General features: G+C 38.3%; 1 long non-coding RNA gene across 2 annotated transcripts in view; it reads left to right on the forward strand.

Moving 5' to 3' along the window:
- Positions 1-20,255, forward strand: part of LOC139704667 (uncharacterized) — a 193,091-nt gene that overhangs the window by 92,582 nt on the left and 80,254 nt on the right. For both annotated transcript variants that reach the window (XR_011706549.1, XR_011706548.1), the window contains exon 3: positions 6,872-6,955. This is a non-coding gene — a long non-coding RNA (uncharacterized lncRNA). The remainder of the gene's footprint in view (positions 1-6,871; positions 6,956-20,255) is intronic.

The following is a 20,255-nucleotide window of genomic DNA, read 5'->3' on the forward strand; positions in this document are numbered from 1 at the left end:
TTCTTGGAGCCCAGGTGATCAACTACCCTTAGAAGTTCTGAGTTCCCTCAGAACTGAGTTTCCCTTCTGGGAAAAGGTCTGTGGAAGCTGGAATCTCACCAAGCCTCAGTCTCTTAACCTATAATATCAATTGAGGTTAAACTAGATACCTGAAATCATTGAACTTTAAAACCACAAATTAGTAAAAATTTCTACTGAAAAACAAACATTTTATGTCTTCTTCAACATTATTTTCATATTTTAAAATCAAGATGCTGTGTAATTTTAGAACATGCTCCCCTTTCCCTGTCAGTCTGATGAAAACGTAGACACTTAACATCACATACTCTAAAATCCCTGCACAATGGAGCAGGGTAAGCACTTAGGTCCATTGGGGAATTTGATGATTTGATCTTTTGAACTGAGGTAATTTTCCATTGCATTGGTTCTCCTGGCATTTGTTGAGTCTGTGCAAAGTAAGGCTGGCCTTGCTGCTTGGGACTTTCGATGGTATAACTATCAAGATGATGGAAGACTTATCAATAGGTGGAAAGAGATCTATATTTTGAAGGACTCAGATAATAAATATACAATACAAGTAAACATTATATTCATTTTTGTTTAAATTGGAAAAAAAATATAAAGCAATTATAGCAAACTTCCAAGGTCTCAGAATTTCACTGCCTGGTTAAACATCTGATTATTAAATGACTGAGCAATGGGAGGCAAGCACTGGGAAGATAAGAGTTTGCTGAATTCTCCTCATCCTTAACCCAGAATGCCACATGGCTTAATTACCTTGTCACAGGATTAACCCCAGGCTTGTGTTGGAGATGGGGTAGATAAAGGGATGTACCATGATAAACATGGCAGAATAGATGTAGCTTTCTGATTAAAGTTAGATATTTTATTAGGTGAATGACTAACATCTCAGTTAAATTCAATTAGTAGATGCTGTAATCCCAGTGGCTTAGGAGGCTGAGGCAGGAGGATTGAGAGTTCAAAGCCAGCCTCAGCAAAATTGAGGCACTAAGGAACTCAGTGAGACCCTGGCTCAGTGGTCAAGTGCCCCTCAGTTCAATCCCCGATACCCCTCCAAAAAATTCAATTAGTAAACTTTAATTTCTCAAAGACAAAGTTTAAAATACAACCATCTTAGAATTACTTATTAATTTACAAGTATGTAGGATTTGAATTCAATAATATTATTTTTTCCATATTTTATATAGGTGCAATATAGTTGTACCTAATAGTTGATCCATTTTGAGTTGATTTTTGTGTAGGGTAAGAGATAAGGGTATAGCTTATTCTCTTACACATGAATTTCTTACTACATATTTGTACATGCACATAATATGACAATATAGTTTGGACAATATCATTCCCCAGTATTCCCCCTTTCTCTCATCCCACTTCCTTGTCTCTTCCTGTGAATCTACTGAGCTCCCTTTAATTTTCATAAGATCCCCTAACCTTTCTTTTCCTTTATCCTCTGTAGCTTCCACATGTGAGAGAAAACATACAACCCTTGACCTTCTAAGTTCGGCTTATCTCATTTAACATAGTGGTCTCAAGTTCTACCCATTTTCCTGCAAATTACATAATTTCCTCTTTCTTCATGGCTGAATAAAATTCCAATGTGTATGTATACACTATATTTTCTTTACCATTTATCGATTGATGGACACCTATGCTGGTTCTATAGCTTGGCTATTGTCAGTTGCACAACTATAAAAATGGGTATGTATGTATCACTGTAGTAATATGACTTTAATTCCTCAGGATAAATCCCAAGAAGTCATATAGCTGGATCATATGGTGGTTCCATGCCTAGTCTTTTGAGAAACCTCCATACTGATTTACATACTGGTTGTACTAATCTACAGTTCTGCTAACACTTAAAAAGTGTTCCTTTTATTTTCCATATCCTCTGAAGCATTTATTATTATTTGTATTCTTATTTGTTCTTTTTATATATACATGACAGTAGAGGTGTATTTTGACATATTATACATACATGGAGTATAACTTATTCTAATTAGGATCCCATTCTTGTGGTTGTACATGATGTAGAGTTTCACTGTTGTTTGTATTCTTGTTGGCTGCCATTCTAACTGGAGTGAGATGAAGTCTCAGTAAAGTTTTAATTTGCATTTCTATAATTGATAATGATATTGAACATTTTTTTCATATATTCATTGGCTATTTATATTTCTTCTTGAGAAGTATACATTTAATTTATTTATCTAATTATTAATTGTGTTATATTTTTATTTTGGGTGTTAAGATTTTTTAGTTCTTTATATATTCTGGGCATTAATCCTCTGTCAGAAAAGTAGCTAACAAAGATTTTCTCTATTGTATAGGTTCTCTCTTCACATTCTTGTTTCCTTTGCTGTACAGAAACTTTTTAATTTGATGCCATCTCATTTATTAAATCTCAGCATTATTTTTTGAACTCTAGGTATCCTACTGAGAAAGATGTAGCCTATGTTGAACCTACTTCCTTCTATGAGTTGCATAGTTATTGGTGTAATTCCTAGGTCTTTGATCCATTTTGAGTCGATTTTTGTGCAGGGTAACAGAGAAGGGTATAGCTTATCCTCCTACACATGAATAACCATTTTTCCTAGCATCATTTACTAAAAGACTGCCTTTTCTCCAAGTATGTTTTGGGCACATTTGTTAAGGATCAGATTATTTATCTGTCTAGGTTTGTCTCTGTCTTCTAATCTGTATCATTGGTCTATATGTGCCAGTACCATGCAGTTTTTGTTACTATACCTCTGTAGTGTAATTTGAAGTCAGGTATTGTGATGCCTCCAGCATTGATTTTTTGGTTAAGAATTGTTTTGGTTATTCTGTTTTTTCATTCTTCCAAATGAACTTTAGGACTGTTTTTTTATAGCTCTGTGATAAATGTCATTGGTATTTTGATGGGGATTGAATTGAATTGGTATATTGCTTTTAGTGGTATGGCCATTTTAATAAATTTATTCTGCCTATCCTTGAACATGAGAGGTCTTTCCATCTGCTGAGATCTTTTTAAATTTCTTTTTTCAATGTTCTATAGTTTTCATTGTGGAGGTCTTTCACCTTCTTGGTCAGATTTATTCCCAGGGTTTGTTGTTTGTTTGTTTTGAGACCATTGTGAATGGGATTGTTTTCCTAAATTTTTCTCACAGGTTCATTATTGGTATATAGGATAATTATTGATTTTTGTATGTTGATTTTGTAACACCCTACATTACTGAATTTGTTTATTAGTCTTTTAGTGGAGCTTTTGTGGATCTTTTAAGTATTAGATCATATCAAACAGTGATAATTTGACTTCTTCCTTTCCTATTTTTTATCCTTTTTTTTTCTTCACTTGCCTAATTGCCCTGGCTAGAATTTCTAGTACTACATTAAATAGTAGTGAGAATACAATCCTTCTCTTGTTCCAGATTTTAAAAGAAATGCTTTCAGTTATTCCACATTCACTATGATGCTCACTTTGTTTTTTTCATATATAGTATGTATGATATTGAAGTAGATTATTTCTCTCCCTAGTTTCTTCAGTATTTTTCTTATGAGTGAGAGGTGAATTTTGCTTAAGGCTTTCTTTGAATCTTTTGAGATGACTAAGTGATTCTTGTTCTTAATTCTGTTTATGTGATGAATTACATTTATTGATTTGTGTATGTTAAAACATCCTTGCACTCCTGGGATTAAAACTAGATTGGTCATAATCAATACTCTTCTTAACATGTTGCTGAATATTATTTCCTAGTATTTTATTAAAGATTTTTATATCTAAATTCATCAGAGATACTGATCTACATTTTTTTCTGTTCTTATCTGATTGTGGTGAGTGTGATACTGGCTTCATAGAATAAATTTGGAGGTGTTACATCCATTTCTATTTCATAAAATAATTTGAGGAGCATTGGCATTAGTTCTTCTTATAAGGTCTGGTAGAATTTAGCTGAAAATCCATCTTGTCCTGGATTTTTATTTCTTGAAAGACTTTTTATCACTGCTTTTACTTCATTGCTAGTAATTGTTCTGTTTAGTTTTTCTGTGTCCTCTTGATTCAGTTTTGGCAGGTTGTATGTGTTTAGAAATTATTTATTTCTTCTTGGTTTTCCAATTTATTGGAGTATAAATTTTCTAAATAGTCCCTGATTATTTTCTGGATTTCTGTGATGTCTGCAGTGATTTCTCCTTTTTTCATCTCTAATTTTGTTAACTTAGATCTTCTCTGTATTTCTTTTTTTTAACATTTACTTTTTTAGGTGTAGATGGACACAACACAATGCCTTTATTTTTATGTGGTGCTGAGAATCGAACCCGGGTCCCGCCAGTGCTAGGCAAGGGCTCTACCGCTGAGCCACAATCCCAGCCCCTCTTCTCTGTATTTCTTTAGTTTGGGTAAGGGCTTACAACCTTATTTATCTTTTCAAAGAAACAAATTTTTGTTTCATGGATCCTTTCTATTTTTTATTCTCAATTTCCTAGATTTCAGCTCTGATTTTAATCATTTTCTTCCTTTTAATGGTGTTGGAATTGTTTGGTCTTTTTTCCAAAGATGTACCTTTTGGTTATTCATTTGGGATCTTTCTGATTTTCTTATTTCAGCATCTATAGCTATAAACTTTCCTCTTAGATCTGCCTTAATAGTGTCCCAGAGGTTCTGACATGTTGTTACCGTTATTCTAATTTTTTTAAAGGAGAGAGAGAGAATGAATATATCTTTTTTTTTTGTAGATGGACAAAACACAATGCCTTTATTTTTTTGTATGTGGTTCTGAGAATTGAACCTGGGTCCTGCCTGTGCTAAGAGAGCGCTCTACTGCTGAGCCACAATCCCAGCCCTCACTATTCTAATTTGATTCTAAGAATTGTTAAATTTCTTTTTATCACTCATTCATTATTGAAAAGTGTATTGTTCAATCTCTGTGTGTTCATATAGTTTCTATAGAGTTTTTTGGTGTTGATTTATAATTACCTTCCATTATGATCTGATAAGATGCAAGGGATTTTATTAATATTTTATGTTTGGTAATAGTTACTTTATGGCCTAAAATATGGTCTTTTAGGAGAAGGTTCCATGAACCACAAAGAAGAGATTATATTCAACTATTATTGGGTGAAATATTCTATAGATGTCTATTAAGTCTATTTAATTTTTAATATTTTTCAGGTCCAAGGGTGTTTACTGAGTTTATGTCTGAATGACCTATGTATTGGTGAGAGATGTGTCTTGCAATCACCCAGTATTATTTTACTGGGATCTATCTGAGGCTTTGATTTGAGTAGTGTCTCTTTTATGTAATTGCATGCACTAATATTTGGGGCATAAATATTTACTATCATTATATCTTCTTGTTGAATTTTTCCCTTTAACAGTATGAAGTAACCTACTTTATCTTTTCTTTAATTTTGGCTTGAACTCTGCCTTGTCAGAGCTTCTCCTGATTGTTTTGATCATTTTTGTAATCATTATTTTGAATCCTTTATCTGATATTTCAATCTTTTCAATATCTTTGGAAGAAGCTGGTGAATTTTGAACTTTAAGAGGCATTGTGTTACCTTATTTTTTCTTATTCTTGTATTCCTCTGCTGGGTTTTATGTACCTGTAGGGATGAATTTCTCTTTGACTGTGTGAGCCTTTTTAGGGTATGGCTCACTCTTTCCAAAATGTCCTAGAGTAATCTAGATTGAGCCCTCCTGAGAGATATGGTATCCACAGCCTTTGATAATTCTCGTGTATGTGTGTGTGTTTTTCCCGGTAGGAGTGAAATCCTCAGTAGGACCTGAGGGCCAATCACTTGCTGATCCTACTCGGGGACTGGTTATTAGTTTGGTATTCTTTGTTGTAAAATATAGCTGAAGTTTAAGTGTCATTAATTTGTATATGAAGCAAGATACACTGTCTTTTGGCTGAGTTTATAGTTCAGTGGAAGAGTCTCTACCCTGTGAAATTGTAGTGTCCTCGTAGATTCCCACTGCCTCACTGAGAAACAGTGCTTCTGGTGTTTCCCAAGTTATGGAACAATTTGAAATGCATATTTCCTCTAAACTGTCAACTTGAATCTATCCTAAAATGTTTTAAATAAAAACCTAAAAGAGTAACATTATATGAAGGATGAATTAAATGTTATTGTAAATATATTCATGTGCATCCAGCAAGAATTCTGAAAACAGTGGTATTCATAAAATTTTTAAATATGTTAAAAGACCATCTACTTTACTCATAAGTAATTACTCACTTTCATTCTTTAGTGTTATTAATTGAAAATGCAACTTCTAAAAATCTGGACTTTTCAGAAAGTATGCTAACAAAGTAGAATTAAATTCAAAGCAAAGAACTTTAAAAGATATATTAGATAAGACATTTTATTATATGTATATAGATAGCCTTATAGATTTTTATTATATGTATATAGATACTCACTATATAGCCTTAGAAATCATGATGCCTAATGCTATTCAATTTTAAGTGATGAGAAGCCTAAATAAAAAATAATTCCAATCAAGTAAAGTCTATGTGTATATGATATAAAATGCTTATTTAGAACATAAAGTAAGATATAATCAATTTTATTAATGGAAAGTTAATTTTTTCTTATTCTTTTAAAATGAATATTTAAATAGTGTCAGTTTGAAGGATGCCAAATTATTGGCTGACTCTAAAGGTTAACATGTTTCAGTCTGATCACAAGAATACTTTATGGAATTCTTGTGAATTCATCCACACATGAGACTGACTAGGCAGTTACAAAAAAGCACTGATGATGGATTCAGCTTTACCTGGGAGAAAATATGGTAACAGGAAACCTCCACAAAAGACATAATGCTTGAACTTAGCTTTGATCGTGATGTAGTGTTCATCTTTTTATCCTATAGGATGTGGGGCCAGCTCAAGGAACAGCTGTGTGATATGTTTGGGGAACCTGACAAGATTTCAATGTGAACACAGAGATGACACAGGTAGGAGTTGGAGAAAGAAGATCCTCTGTGCTTGACATGATCAGAAAGGTAGGAGGAGAAAATGGGATCAACTGAAATGCTAGGTCTCAAATCATATTCATTTGCTCTTGAGAACATTTTTGATGGTGATTTTCATGGGTAATTCATATACATGGGTATTATGACTTTTTTAATAAAACTCATGCAAAAGCATCTACAAACCAGGAAATTCTTTGCTAACAAACATTAAGGAAAAATCAAGAGTACTTAAAAATGATAAAATAATATTAAATAAAATATTTTCATAAAAGAATAGCAAAAATAAAATTTTAAATACAGAGTAAACTTAATCTAACATTTGGACATTTATGCAATGTTAGAAAAAGGTTTAAAGTATGGCAGTTAACATATCCTGTGTTAATCCAGGAAATTTAAAATCAATTTTTAAGCTTTTTAATGCTTTATTCAAGTTTGCATGTCCATGTGTATGTGAACATGTATATTTCTGCATGTGAAATGGGTGAGAAAAATTTTAGCAATAGTCTTTAAAAATGGACATTGACAGATATGTATATAATCTATACAGTTATAAAATGTAATGGTTATGAAAATAGTGAATGAAAATGCAATGGTTAATTGATTAGACTATAAATAGAAGTATTTAAAGAACTGGATTTATTCAGAAAAAATTAATACAAATAAGTATCTATGAGACATCGTTGAAAAACAGAGCAATATGCATTATAATCTTATTATTTATTCAGTGATAGCAGATGTAGAAAGGGTTTATTGCTTTCTCTCATTTTCTGGTAATGGAATACAAATTTCAACACCAGCCCCCCGGACACACACACATTTAACAGGTCCTTAACTATTTCCACTTTTCTGAATTTTTCTTCTAAAATTTGTCAATTTACTAAGACATGAAGAACCTCCACATTTCTTCCTGTTTTGGTCCGTGTTTCTTTTGGAGATGTCACCAGGAAGATTCATAAATACAGTTGCCCTCTGCCTAGTTCTTGGGTTGTTTCCTATAGTTCCCTGCGAATCACCACTGTGCCAATATCTCTCTGGACTGAAACTGTTCTTTTACAGAGGGAAGATAACCCCCAATAAACGCACATCCATGTGCCATATTCTGTCAAGAAGTTCCCAAACACAAGTCAATTATATTCTCAAGATTCACCACAAGCACAAATAAACCAGAATCTCAGCACCTTTTTGAACCTCTTTTCTTTTGGGCTTCAATAGGCATCCACTAGGGGTGGCCTGGGAGTTCACACACTACTTGAGGAGGTCTTGTGATTTCAAACTTTATAACAATCCAGTTAGGTAGGTAGGATGGATATTATGACCTTTTATAGGTCAGAAACCCCAAACCTGAAAAGCTGCCTTTACTCTTTAAATAACTTAAAGATCTGAAGTTGAAATCCCAGTTGTCTGAGCCCAGATCCAGTATATTCTTTCTGTACAGTCTTCACAAAGATTAAAATATGCCATCTGTCAAATACCATCCTCTAATGCTTAACTGCCATGATTACAGAATAGCATCTAACCCTTAGCTGAGAGCAGATCCTCTTCATTACCTCATTAAAGCCATGATTACTGTCCCCAGAAAATCCACACATCTGTGGGCAACACCAGACATGCACATATTTCACATTCTTTTGTAAGTTATAAGGATTCTGAAGATGAATAGTACCCTACACCCCTTTTAAAAGGGACAGCTGTCCTGTACTTGCTTATCCTGCCGTGTAGGACCAGGAGGCCAAGAGGTTTTATTCTGTGTGTTTCAGTGCTAGAGCTAATGTATATATCTTTTGATTTCAAGGTTCTTTACCCCTTCAAGGCACATTTTCTTTTAAATTTTTTATAAAAAGTGCATAAAAATGATTGAGTCTATATGATAAAGAAAAATTTAATTGAAACAATCAAGTTATATTTTCCTAAAACCTGTCTTAATAAATTAGAGTTTCTTGTGATATTTACAGTTATGAATTGAACCTCCAAGTAATACCTATATATTTGACTTAATTATATATATATATATATATATATATATATATATATATATATATATATATATATAAAACACATGTGTGTGTATATATATATATATATATATATATATATATATATATATATATATACATGTTATTTGAGTACTTCAAATTATATAGAGCAGATTTGAGTAAAAACAGTTATTGAAAAGATTTATCAATTTACTAAGTAATAAAGTCCTTTTAGTAACTTAAAAGCATGCCAGCATGAAACAAAATAACTTATCATTTCAGTTAATTGAATGATTTACTATTGTCTCAATATCAATAATTGTGTGAGCATTGCTACACTGGGCGTGGTGGTGCGTGCCTGTAATTCCAGAGGCTCAGGAGGCTGAGACAGGAGGATGGTGAGCTCAAAATCAGCCTCAGTAACTTAGGGAGGCCCTAAGCAACTGAGTGACACATTTTCTCAAAATAAAACATAAAAAGGGCTCAGGATTTGACTCAGTGGTTAAGTGATCCTGGTTTCAATCCCTGGTACCAAACAAAACAAACAAAACCATTGCTAAGGACATTAGTGAAAACAGGCTCAAACTCTATGGTTCTCAATCTCAGAAGCACTTTTGAATTACTAGGGGAAGTTTTTTAAAAATGATTTATGCTGTAGCCCTAGTTTCAGGAATTTTGATTCCTGGTATGGAGCCTGTGGAGAGTAATCTGAGTAATGGAATGTTTAAAAATTTTTCATGATTCTAATTTGCATGTAAGTTTGACAACCACTGTTCTATTACACCAGTTTCCCCCCCAAATCAGGCAATTCTCAAAAAGCACAAGAGGGGGTATACTCATTGTAATCTATCAAACTGGGACAAGTTAAAATTCTTTTTTGAGGAAAGGAGCAGTATTTGACAAGAGGAGAACTGACTAAAGTAATAAATTCAGCCTACCCTTCCAGAAATCAATCTTTTCTCCCTTCTTATAAATCATACACAACACAAACTTTGAACTGAAAAACATACAGATCTATCCTTAGAAAATTACCTTTCTGGCATGCCTGATGAGCCACCCATGATTGTATTTAATCAGAATCATGGAACCCAGCAACAGAAACCCCACCAGAGCTATGTGATAGAGCTTCTTATTCACAAAATCTCACAAAATGTCTTACACACCAGGCTATATTTCTGAATCACAGCTTAATAAATCCAACTAAAAGTGAAAATACATCAACACAACCAAACTTTCAAGGCTAAATTTTTGCCATCATGAACTTTCCATTTTTTCACCATGCCTGGACTGATTTAGAGAGTTGAATAGAGGTGGATGGGGAGAAAGAGAGAAATCAGTTTTAGAGGAATCCAGGGAATATGGCACTAGCTTATTTTTAAAATTTGTATTTATAATTGTGTCTGTCCTGGGAAAGACTTCCTCTCATATATGCCTTTCAGAAAGTGAAAAAGTAAGGAACTGAAGACATATGCAGTTGGGTGAGGGCAATGAAGAGTAGATTTAAAAGGGCAATTTCAGATCTGACCCTTTAAACTGATCTTGTGCTTTCTCCTCTACTGCAATTAGCCTAAACAAATGACTAGCAGAAACTTGGTGTTTTATTTTAAGAATGATGGACAACAGATATTCTCCCCTTCCCCATATTGTGGTATAGACAGAGGTTTACAAAACTAACAGAAATGATTTAAAAAAGAATTTAAAAAATCAAAAACTAAAATCACCAGTATGATAATTATGTAAATGTGTCAACATGCTGCCCCAAACATTCATACCTGTCACTACAACTGCTAGGGGAGGTGTCACACTCCTGTAATCCCAGCAGCTCAGGAGGCTAAGGCAGGAAGATTGAAAGTTCAAACCCAGCCTCAGCAACTTAGAGAGGCCCTCAGCAACTTCATGAGAGCCTGTCTCTAAATAAAGTATCAAAAAGGTTTGGAGATGTGGTTCAGTGGTAAAGCAACTCTGGGTTCAATCTCCAGTACAAAAAAAAACCAGAAGATGGCCGCGAATAGAGTGCATCACACCCCGTGTACCGCACCACTGCGCGGGTGAATAACGAATTAGAACGACAAAAAACTATCTTGTTAGGAACTTACAGCAAAATGGGGGTGCACCGAAACCTAGAGGAAGGATTTCCAGCACCGAGGTCCAGTAATTGAGTCTCATACACGAGCCAACTGTGCGACCGGAGATCCGGGCTGACTGATCCGCACGGCCCGCCTCATGGCTACAGATGGCGGGGAGCCGCCGAGAAGCAACCAGCAAGCAGGGAGATTCCTGCAGATTCTGTGGAATCCTGCTGCCTGAGCACTCACGGAGCCCCGGGCTGAGTTTGGGATTTCTGACAGGGAAGGAAGCGGGACAGCTCTATTCCCCACAACGGGAAACTTCACCAAGGAAACCAGCGGCCACCATCTTGAAGAGCTGAAGTAACCACCGCCACTCTCCAACAGATTGCAACAATAAAACAGGTGCGTGTTACTCAGCTCATCTCCCATACAGCGGGGAATTTGCATAAAATCTCTCCTAGGCTCTCATGGGGAGGGATTATCAGAGCAAGCCTGCATAAAGACACGGGGAGAACTAGAGACACCTGACCTTCAACTCCCCCTCCCATCAGCGGGGAAAATGAAACCTGTATTGCCAGCGTGGGGGGAGGGGCAAGCGGGAAAAAATCAAAACAATAGAGTGCCAGGGGGATTCTCAATAGCCACCCTCCACGCCCAACAAATGGCAGGCCCAGAGTACAGTTTGAACTGCCGAGAAGCATCACTCAGGGGAAATCTGGTCTAGCAGGAGAAACCAGGGGACTAGAGGCCAGGCCCTTGCGACTGGGCGGCTGGAGAACGCACGCCCACCAGCACAACTCCACCCGCTGCCCGCGCGACTGGGTGGCTGGAGTCCACCCCCCGCCGGCGACGAACTGTGCGACTGGGCAGCTAAAGATTGCCCGCCCACCATCAATAGCCGGCCCATTGCCCCTGCGACTGAGCAGCTGGAAACCGCGCGCCCGCCAGCGACCAATCGCCCGCTGGCTGCCCGCGCTACTGGGCAGCTGGGGACTGCCCGCCCGCCTGCAACAGCCGGCCCATTGCCCCTGCGACAGAGCGGCAGGAGACCGCCTGCCCACCGGCGACCTACTAGGCGGCTAGAGATAGCCCGCCCACCAGCCACAGCCGGCCTGTTGCCGCTGCGACTGAGCAGCTGGAGACTGCACGCCTGCCAGCGACCAATCGCCCGCCGGCTGCCCGCGCGACTGGGTGGCTGGAGTGCGCCGCCCGCCGGCGACCGACCGCACTACTGGGCAGCTAGAGATTGCCGCCCACCAGCAACAGCCGGCCCATTGCCCCTGCAACTGAGCAGCTGGAGACCACACGCCCGCCGGCGACAGCCAGCCCGCTGCCCGTGCGACTAGGCGGCTGAAGACCGCATGCCCGCCAGCGACCGATCATCTGCCCACTGCCTGCGCGACTGGGCGGCTGGAAACCGCCTGCCCGCTGGCGATCGACCCCGCAACTGGTCAGCTAGAGATCACCCGCCTGCCAGCGACAGCCCACCCGCTGTCCGCGCGACTGGGCGGCTGGAGTCCGCCTGCCCGCCGGCGACCGATCGCCCACCGGCTGCCAGCGCGACTGGGCGGCTGGAGACCGCCCGGCCGCCGGCGTCCGGGAGCTGAAACCAACCAGAGACAGTCCAGTCCAACCCCTCCATTCGGACACCCCAGTAAGGAGCCTGGGGCCCGCCATAGCAGGGAGGTGACGTCACTGGAGCTCGGCGGTCGGAATTCCTTCTCAGCGGAATCCACTTTAGCAAGCACAGTCTACCAACACAAAAGAGAGATAACAGAGATATAAAAAAAACCAAAACAAATTTATAGAAGAGAGCAGAAACACAGCAATCAAATAGAACTGGAAAGTAGTGTGAACATCATGAAAAAAACAAGGGAAAAAAGGAGTACAGACAATGCAGGACAACTTAAATCTACAGGAGGACCTAGAAGCATCAGAAACAGGGATAGGGAAAGAACTCAAGGCATACCTAACTCAGATGGAAAGAAATATTAGAGAAGACATGAGACAGCAAGTCCAAGCAATAAAAGTATATTTTGAAAATTAATTAAACAAACAAATTCAAATGGCAAAGAACGAGCTTTACCAGGAGATAGAGATCTTAAAAAAAAATCAAACAGTAATCCTAGAAATGCAGGAAACTATAAACCAAATTAAAAACTCAAAAGAGAATATTACAAATAGACTAGATCAAGTAGAAGTCATTACATCAGATAATGAAGACAAAGTTTATCAACTTGAAAAGAATATAGTCAACACAGAAAAGATGCTTAAATCCCATGAGCAATCTATTCAAGAGATATGGGATGTCATAAAAAAACCAAATCTGAGAGTCATCGGGATAGAAGAAGGCACAGAGAATCAAACCAAAGGAATGGACAACCTATTAAATGAAATAATTCTAGAAAACTTCCCAGAGATGAAAGATGGAATGGATTGCCAAATCCTGGAAGCCTACAGGACCCCAAACATTCAATACCGTAATAGACCAACTCCAAGACATATAATTATGAAGATAGCCAACATACAGAACAAGGAGAGAATATTAAAAGCTACGAGAGAAAGGAGGCAGATTACATTCAGGGGTAAACCAATTAGGTTAACGACTCATTTTTCATCACAGATTTTGAAAGCGAGAAGATCCTGGAACAACGTATTTCAAATGCTGAAAAATAATGGATTCCAACCAAGAATACTGTATCCAGCAAAATTAAGCTTCAGATTTGACAATGAAATTAAAATCTTTCATGATAAACAAAAGCTAAAAGAATTTGCAGCAAGAAAACCAGCACTGCAAAGCATTTTGAGCAAAATACTACAAGAAGAGGAATTGAAAAATAGTGCCCAAAACTAACAGCAGGAGGTATCTCAGTAAATGGGGAGGAAAATAACCAAAAAGTAAAAACTAGCTAAACTAAAATAAATAAATAAACATGACTGGAAGTACAAATCATATTTCAATTGTAACCTTAAATGTTAATGGCCTAAACTCACCAATCAAGAGACATAACAAATCCAACAATATGCTGCCTTCAGGAGACTCATATGATAGGAAAAGACATACACAGGCTGAAGGTAAAAGGTTGGGAAAAATCATATCACTCACATGGCCCTCGGAAGCAAGCAGGAGTGGCCATACTCATATCGAATAAAATCAACTTCAAACCTAAGTTAATCAAAAGGGATGAAGAAGGACACTATATACTGTTAAAAGGAACCATCCACCAATAAGACATAACAATTATCAATTTGTATGCACCAAACAATGGAGCTGCAACATTCATAAAACAAACTCTCCTCAAGTTCAAGAGTCAAATAGACTACAACACAATAATTATGGGTGACTTCAACACACCGCTCTCACCATTAGACAGATCCTCTAGACAAAATCTGAATAAAGAAACTATTGAACTCAATAGCACAATCAATAACCTAGACTTAACCGACATATATAGAATATATCAACCATCATCAAGTGGATACACGTTCTTCTCAGCAGCACATGGATCCTACTCAAAGATAGACCATATACTATGCCATAGGGCAACTCTTAGTAAATATAAAGGCGTGGAGATAATACCATGCACCATATCTGATCATAATGGAATGAAACTGGAAATCAATGATAAAAGAAGGAAGGAAAAATCCTACATCACATGGAAAATGAACAATATGTTACTGAATGATCAATGGGTTACAGAAGACATAAAGGAGGAGATAAAAAAATTCATAGAGACAAATGACAATACAGACACAACATACCAGAATCTATGGGACACAATGAAAGCAGTTGTAAGAGGGAAATTCATTTCTTGGAGTTCTTTCCTCAAAAAAAGAAAAAAACAACAAATAAATGAACTCACACTACACCTCAAAAACCTAGAAAAGGAAGAGCAAAATAACAGCAAATGTAGTAGAAGACAAGAAATAATTAAAATTAGAGCAGAAATCAATGAAATTGAAACAAAAAAAAACATTGAAAAAACTAAAAGTTGGTTCTTTGAAAAAAATAAATAAGATTGACAGGCCCTTAGCCATGCTAACGAAGAGAAGAAGAGAGAGAACTCAAATTACTAACATACGGGATGAAAAAGGCAATATCACAACAGACACTACAGAAATACAGAAGATAATTAGAAATTATTTTGAAAACCTATATTCCAATAAAATAGAAGATAGTGAAGATACGATAAATTTCTTAAGTCATACGATCTGCCCAGATTGAGTCAGGAAGACACACATAATTTAAACAGACCAATAACAAAGGAAGAAATTGAAGAAGCCATCAAAAGACTACCAACCAAAAAAAGCCCTGGACCGGATGGGTATACAGTGGAGTTTTACAAAACCTTCAAAGAAGAATTAATACCAATACTTTTCAAGCTATTTCAAGAAATAGAAAAAGAAGGAGCTCTGCCAAATTCATTCTATGAGGCCAACATCACCCTGATCCCAGAACCAGACAAAGACACTTCAAAGAAAGAAAACTACAGACCAATGTCTCTAATGAACTTGGATGCAAAAATTCTCAATAAAATCCTGGTGAATCGAATACAAAAGCATATCAAAAAAATTGTGCACCATGACCAAGTATGATTCATCTCTGGAATGCAAGGCTGGTTCACTATACAGAAATCAATAAATACTATTCACCACATCAATAGACTTAAAGACAAGAACCATATGATCATCTCAATAGATGCAGAAAAAGCATTTGACAAAGTACAGCATCCCTTTATGTTCAAAACACTAGAAAAACTAGGGATAACAGGAACTTACCTCAACATTGTAAAAGCTATATATGCTAAACCTCAGGCTAGCATCATCCTAAATGGAGAAAAACTGAAGGCATTCCCTCTAAAATCTGGAACAAGACAGGGGTGCCCTCTATCACCACTTCTATTCAATTTAGTTCTTGAAATACTAGCCAGAGCAATTAGACGACAAAAGAAATTAAAGGCATAAAAATAGGAAAAGAAGAACTTAAATTATCGCTATTTGTGGGTGACATGATAATGTATTTAACAGACCCAAAAGGGTCTACAAAGAAACTTCTAGAGTTAATAAATGAATTCAGCAAAGTGGCAGGATATAAAATCAACATGCATAAATCAAAGGCATTCCTGTATATCAGCAACAAAACTTCTGAAATGGAAATGAGGAAAACCACTCCATTCACAATATCCTCAAAGAAAATAAAATACTTGGGAATCAACCTAACAAAAGAGGTGAAAGATTTATACAATGAAAACTACAGAATCCTAAAGAGAGAGATAGAAGAAGATCTTAGAAGATGGAAAAATGTACCCTGTTCATGGATAGGCAGAACTAACATCATCAAAATGACGATATTACCCAAAGTTCTTTACAGGTTCAATGCGATGCCAATTAAAATCCCAACGGCATTTCTTGTAGAAATAGATAAAGCAATCATGAAATTCATATGGAAAAACAAAAGATCCAGAATAGCAAAAGCAATTCTAAGCAGGAAGTGTGAATCTGGAGGTATAGTGATACCAGAGTTCAAATTGTACTACAAAGCAATAGTAACAAAAACAGCGTGGTACTGGTACCAAAACAGGCAGGTGGACCAATGGTACAGAATAGAGGACACAGGGAAGATGGCCGCTGCGTATGGGGGTTGCTGAAGTGCTGAGCGTGGTGCTCAAAGCAGCGGCTTTAATAGAGATTTCGCACAGTCTGTTAGAGCTCCTTTCACCGTTAATCTGTAGCGGACCACTTTGCCAAGGAGCAGGAAGAACAAAGAAATCGAAAAAGAGACGCTTGGCTGCTCAGAGCCGCGGGCGCTTTGCTCCCATCTGCTTCCTCTTTCACTTTGCTCCGGGCAGAGAAGCTGAATGTGTAATCAGCAGTGGATTGTAAGTACCCGAGGCAAAGAAAGCTCAGTGCGCCCTGCCTTTTTTTTCTTTTTTTTTTTTTTTTGAATATTTTTTATACAGGGAGAGTTTGTGGATTGGGATTGTTGGCGGGGCTGTGGTTTCTGTGTCGAAAATCCACTCCGCGGGAGCCGCCATTTGCTTTCTGCTTGCTGTCTTGATGGCTCTGTATACACTGTCCAGCAGCCGCACCTAGAGTTTGGAGCTGGGCTGCGTGCCGAGCCCTGTCCTCCGAAGGCTGGACTGCAGCCTCGAGCGTCTCGGTGGCCTGTTCGCCGCTGCACCTTCGGGCAGAGCCTGCTCTGGGGTCATTCTGCACCCCCCTGCCAGGGGACCCGTGCTCCGGAGGAGGGGGATGGAGAGCCGCGGCGGCAGCCGCTTGGGCCCCTGGGGCCAGGCACCGGGCTGAAGAGCTGCGGAGGCCAGGGCGGCTCTGCTACGGTCGCAGACAAGTGCGGCGCTCGTGAGCGCGGCCCAGAGACGGAGGCGACGGCGGCAGGGTTTCATTTCTAGAAATCTGGACTGGAAACAGAAGCAGCAGTTTGTATAATCCCAAGAACTTGCTTATACCAGGAAGCTGTAAGGGCAACATGAATAGCATTGAGGAGATGTAACATGGTGGCAGGCACAGAGAGATCAAGTCTCTGACATCTTCAACTGTGCGGGCATAGGGAGCCGTAAACTGTCTAAATGCTGTTTGCTCAGGATCACTAGGCAATGCTGAGCTGACGTGGATCTGGGGTGTACAGGCTGGGCCCCTCAGAACACACACACAGAGCCTGAATCGGAGGCAATTAAGCTCCGGTTCGCCTGCTTCGTGTGACTCAGCACTAACGATCCCGCTGAAATAATTGGCTGGCCCTTAGGAACTTACAGAGGTAAAAGCCAACCGAGCCTTCATAGGCAGTGGCCACAGGACTGAAACGGGGATTGGGAGAGACAGTCAGGACCCACCCGTTGCATTGGTCACCCGGCAAAGGGAACAAACGGTCACCATTTGCATGGGATATCACCATGGCAGAGAAATGGCGTCATGGGCGGAGGAGATAACTGCATTGAAACCAGCGTGACAGGTGTGTAATCCCCTAGTCATCTCTCTCCACACAGCAGGGAAAACTTAAGGGCCACTCCCAGCTCTCCTGTGAATGCAATAACCAGACCGAGGGAATCAGGAGTGGCGCAGGACTCGCGGCGCGGAACTCCCGGCTACCGCTCCCACCAGTGCTGACAACTGAGGTCTCTTGCACCAGCTACCGGGGGCGTGGCTACAGGAGGGCAAGCAAATTCGCTGGGGGATCTCAGCCCCAAGCTCTACAAACTTAGGGTCTGAGGGAGGCAAACAGGGAGAGTGAGCCCAGGTGTTCATGAAAACAGGGCTCCCAGGAGCAGCAGACCTGGCGTGTAGCCAGTATTGTGGTGAGTGCCACAGGTGAGCACGGCCTGGCTTGAGGAAACACAAGACAAGGCCCTAGACACTCAGGATTGGAGACCCGCCCAGTCTAGGAGAAAGAGCTGCTGCACAGTGAATGGTTCCCACCTATTGAGAGGAGAAGCTTGGCCCAGTGGCACAGCTCCACCTACTGGAAGAGAAGTTAATAGAACTCTAGGACTGCATTTATTATTATTATTATTATCATTTTTTTCTTTTTTTTCTCTTCTTTTTCTTTCATTTTCAATTTTTATTTGTTGTTGTTCTTTAACTTTTTTTCAATGTTTCTATTTTTTTAAAAATTTTTAAAATTTCATTATTATTATTTTTTTTAAATTTTAATTTTCATTTTTTATTATCACTATTATTTTTGTTAAAATTTTTTTTTCGTCTTTTCTTTCTTTCTTTATTATCTAATCTTTGTTATTCTTGTTTCTTTTGTCTTTTCATTTCTTTTCAATTTTCTTATTTCCCCTTCCTTGAATTCTACCTGCCTACTCTCATTCTCTTTAGTGACTTCTTCCCTTCCCTTCTAATATCTTTCCTCTCAAGCATCAAATAAATCTATAAGAGTAAACAGTAACTCAGCAGTCAAACACAACAAGAAGTAACATGAGCAGCATAAAAAAGCAAGGAAGAAAAGGAGTACAAACAATGAAGGACAGCCTAAATATTCAGGAGGCCTAGAGTCAGCAGAAAAATGGTCATATAAAGAACTCAAGGAATACCTTAGACAGATGGAATGGAACCTTAAAGAAGATACGAGACAGCAAATCCAAACAGTGAAAGAACACTTTGAAAATGAATTACATAGACAGATAAAAGAAGAAGTTAAGCATCTTTATCAGGAGATTGAGATTATAAAAAAAAAAAACAAACAATAATTCTAGAAATGAAGGAAATGATAAACCAAATTAAAAACTCAATTGAGAGTATCACTAACAGAGTGGAACAAGTAGAAGCCAGAATATCAGATAATGAAGACGAAATATATCATCTTGAAAAGAGCCTAGCCAACTCAGAAAGGCCAGTTAAAAACCACGAGAAAAACATCCAAGAGATATGGGATAACATAAAGAAACCAAACCTACGAGTCATCGGGATAGAAGAAGGTACAGAGATTCAAACCAAGGGAATGAGTAACCTGCTGAAAGAAATAATTACAGAAAACTTTCCAGAAATAAAAAAGGAAACTGATATACAAATTGTAGATACATACAGGACACCGAGCACACAAAATCACAGTAGACCAACGCCAAGACACATTGTTATGAAGTTATCCAATATACAGAACAAAGAGAAAATACTAAAAGCTACAAGAGAAAGGAGGCAGATTACATTCAGGGGTAAACCAATCAGGTTAACAACGGATTTTTCATCACAGACGCTGAAAGCGAGAAGATCCTGGAACAACGTATTTCAAACACTAAAAGACAATGGATGCCAACCAAGAATTCTGTATCCAGCAAAATTAAGCTTCAGGTACGATAACGAAATAAAAATCTTTCATGATAAACAAAAGCTAAAAGAATTTGCAGCCAGAAAACCAGCATTGCAAAGCATCTTGAGCAAAACACTACACGAGGAAGAAATGAAAAACAATAACCAAAACCATCAGTGGGAAGTGCCTCTATAAAGACAGAGGGCGGGGGAAAGCTAACCATGGAGAAACAAACTAAATTAAAAAAAAAAAAAGAAGAAGAAGATAAATAATCAAACATGGCTGGAAGTACAAACCATATATCAATAGTAACTCTAAACATTAATGGCGTAAACTCTCCAATAAAGCGACATAGGCTGGTAACATGGATTAGAAAAACAAATCCAACAATATGCTGCCTCCAGGAGACACATCTGATTGGAAAAGACATACACAGGCTGAAGGTGAAAGGTTGGGAAAAAATATACCACGCA

This window comes from Marmota flaviventris, chromosome 1 (genome assembly GCF_047511675.1).
Source record: "Marmota flaviventris isolate mMarFla1 chromosome 1, mMarFla1.hap1, whole genome shotgun sequence".
Classification (NCBI taxonomy): domain Eukaryota; kingdom Metazoa; phylum Chordata; class Mammalia; order Rodentia; family Sciuridae; genus Marmota; species Marmota flaviventris.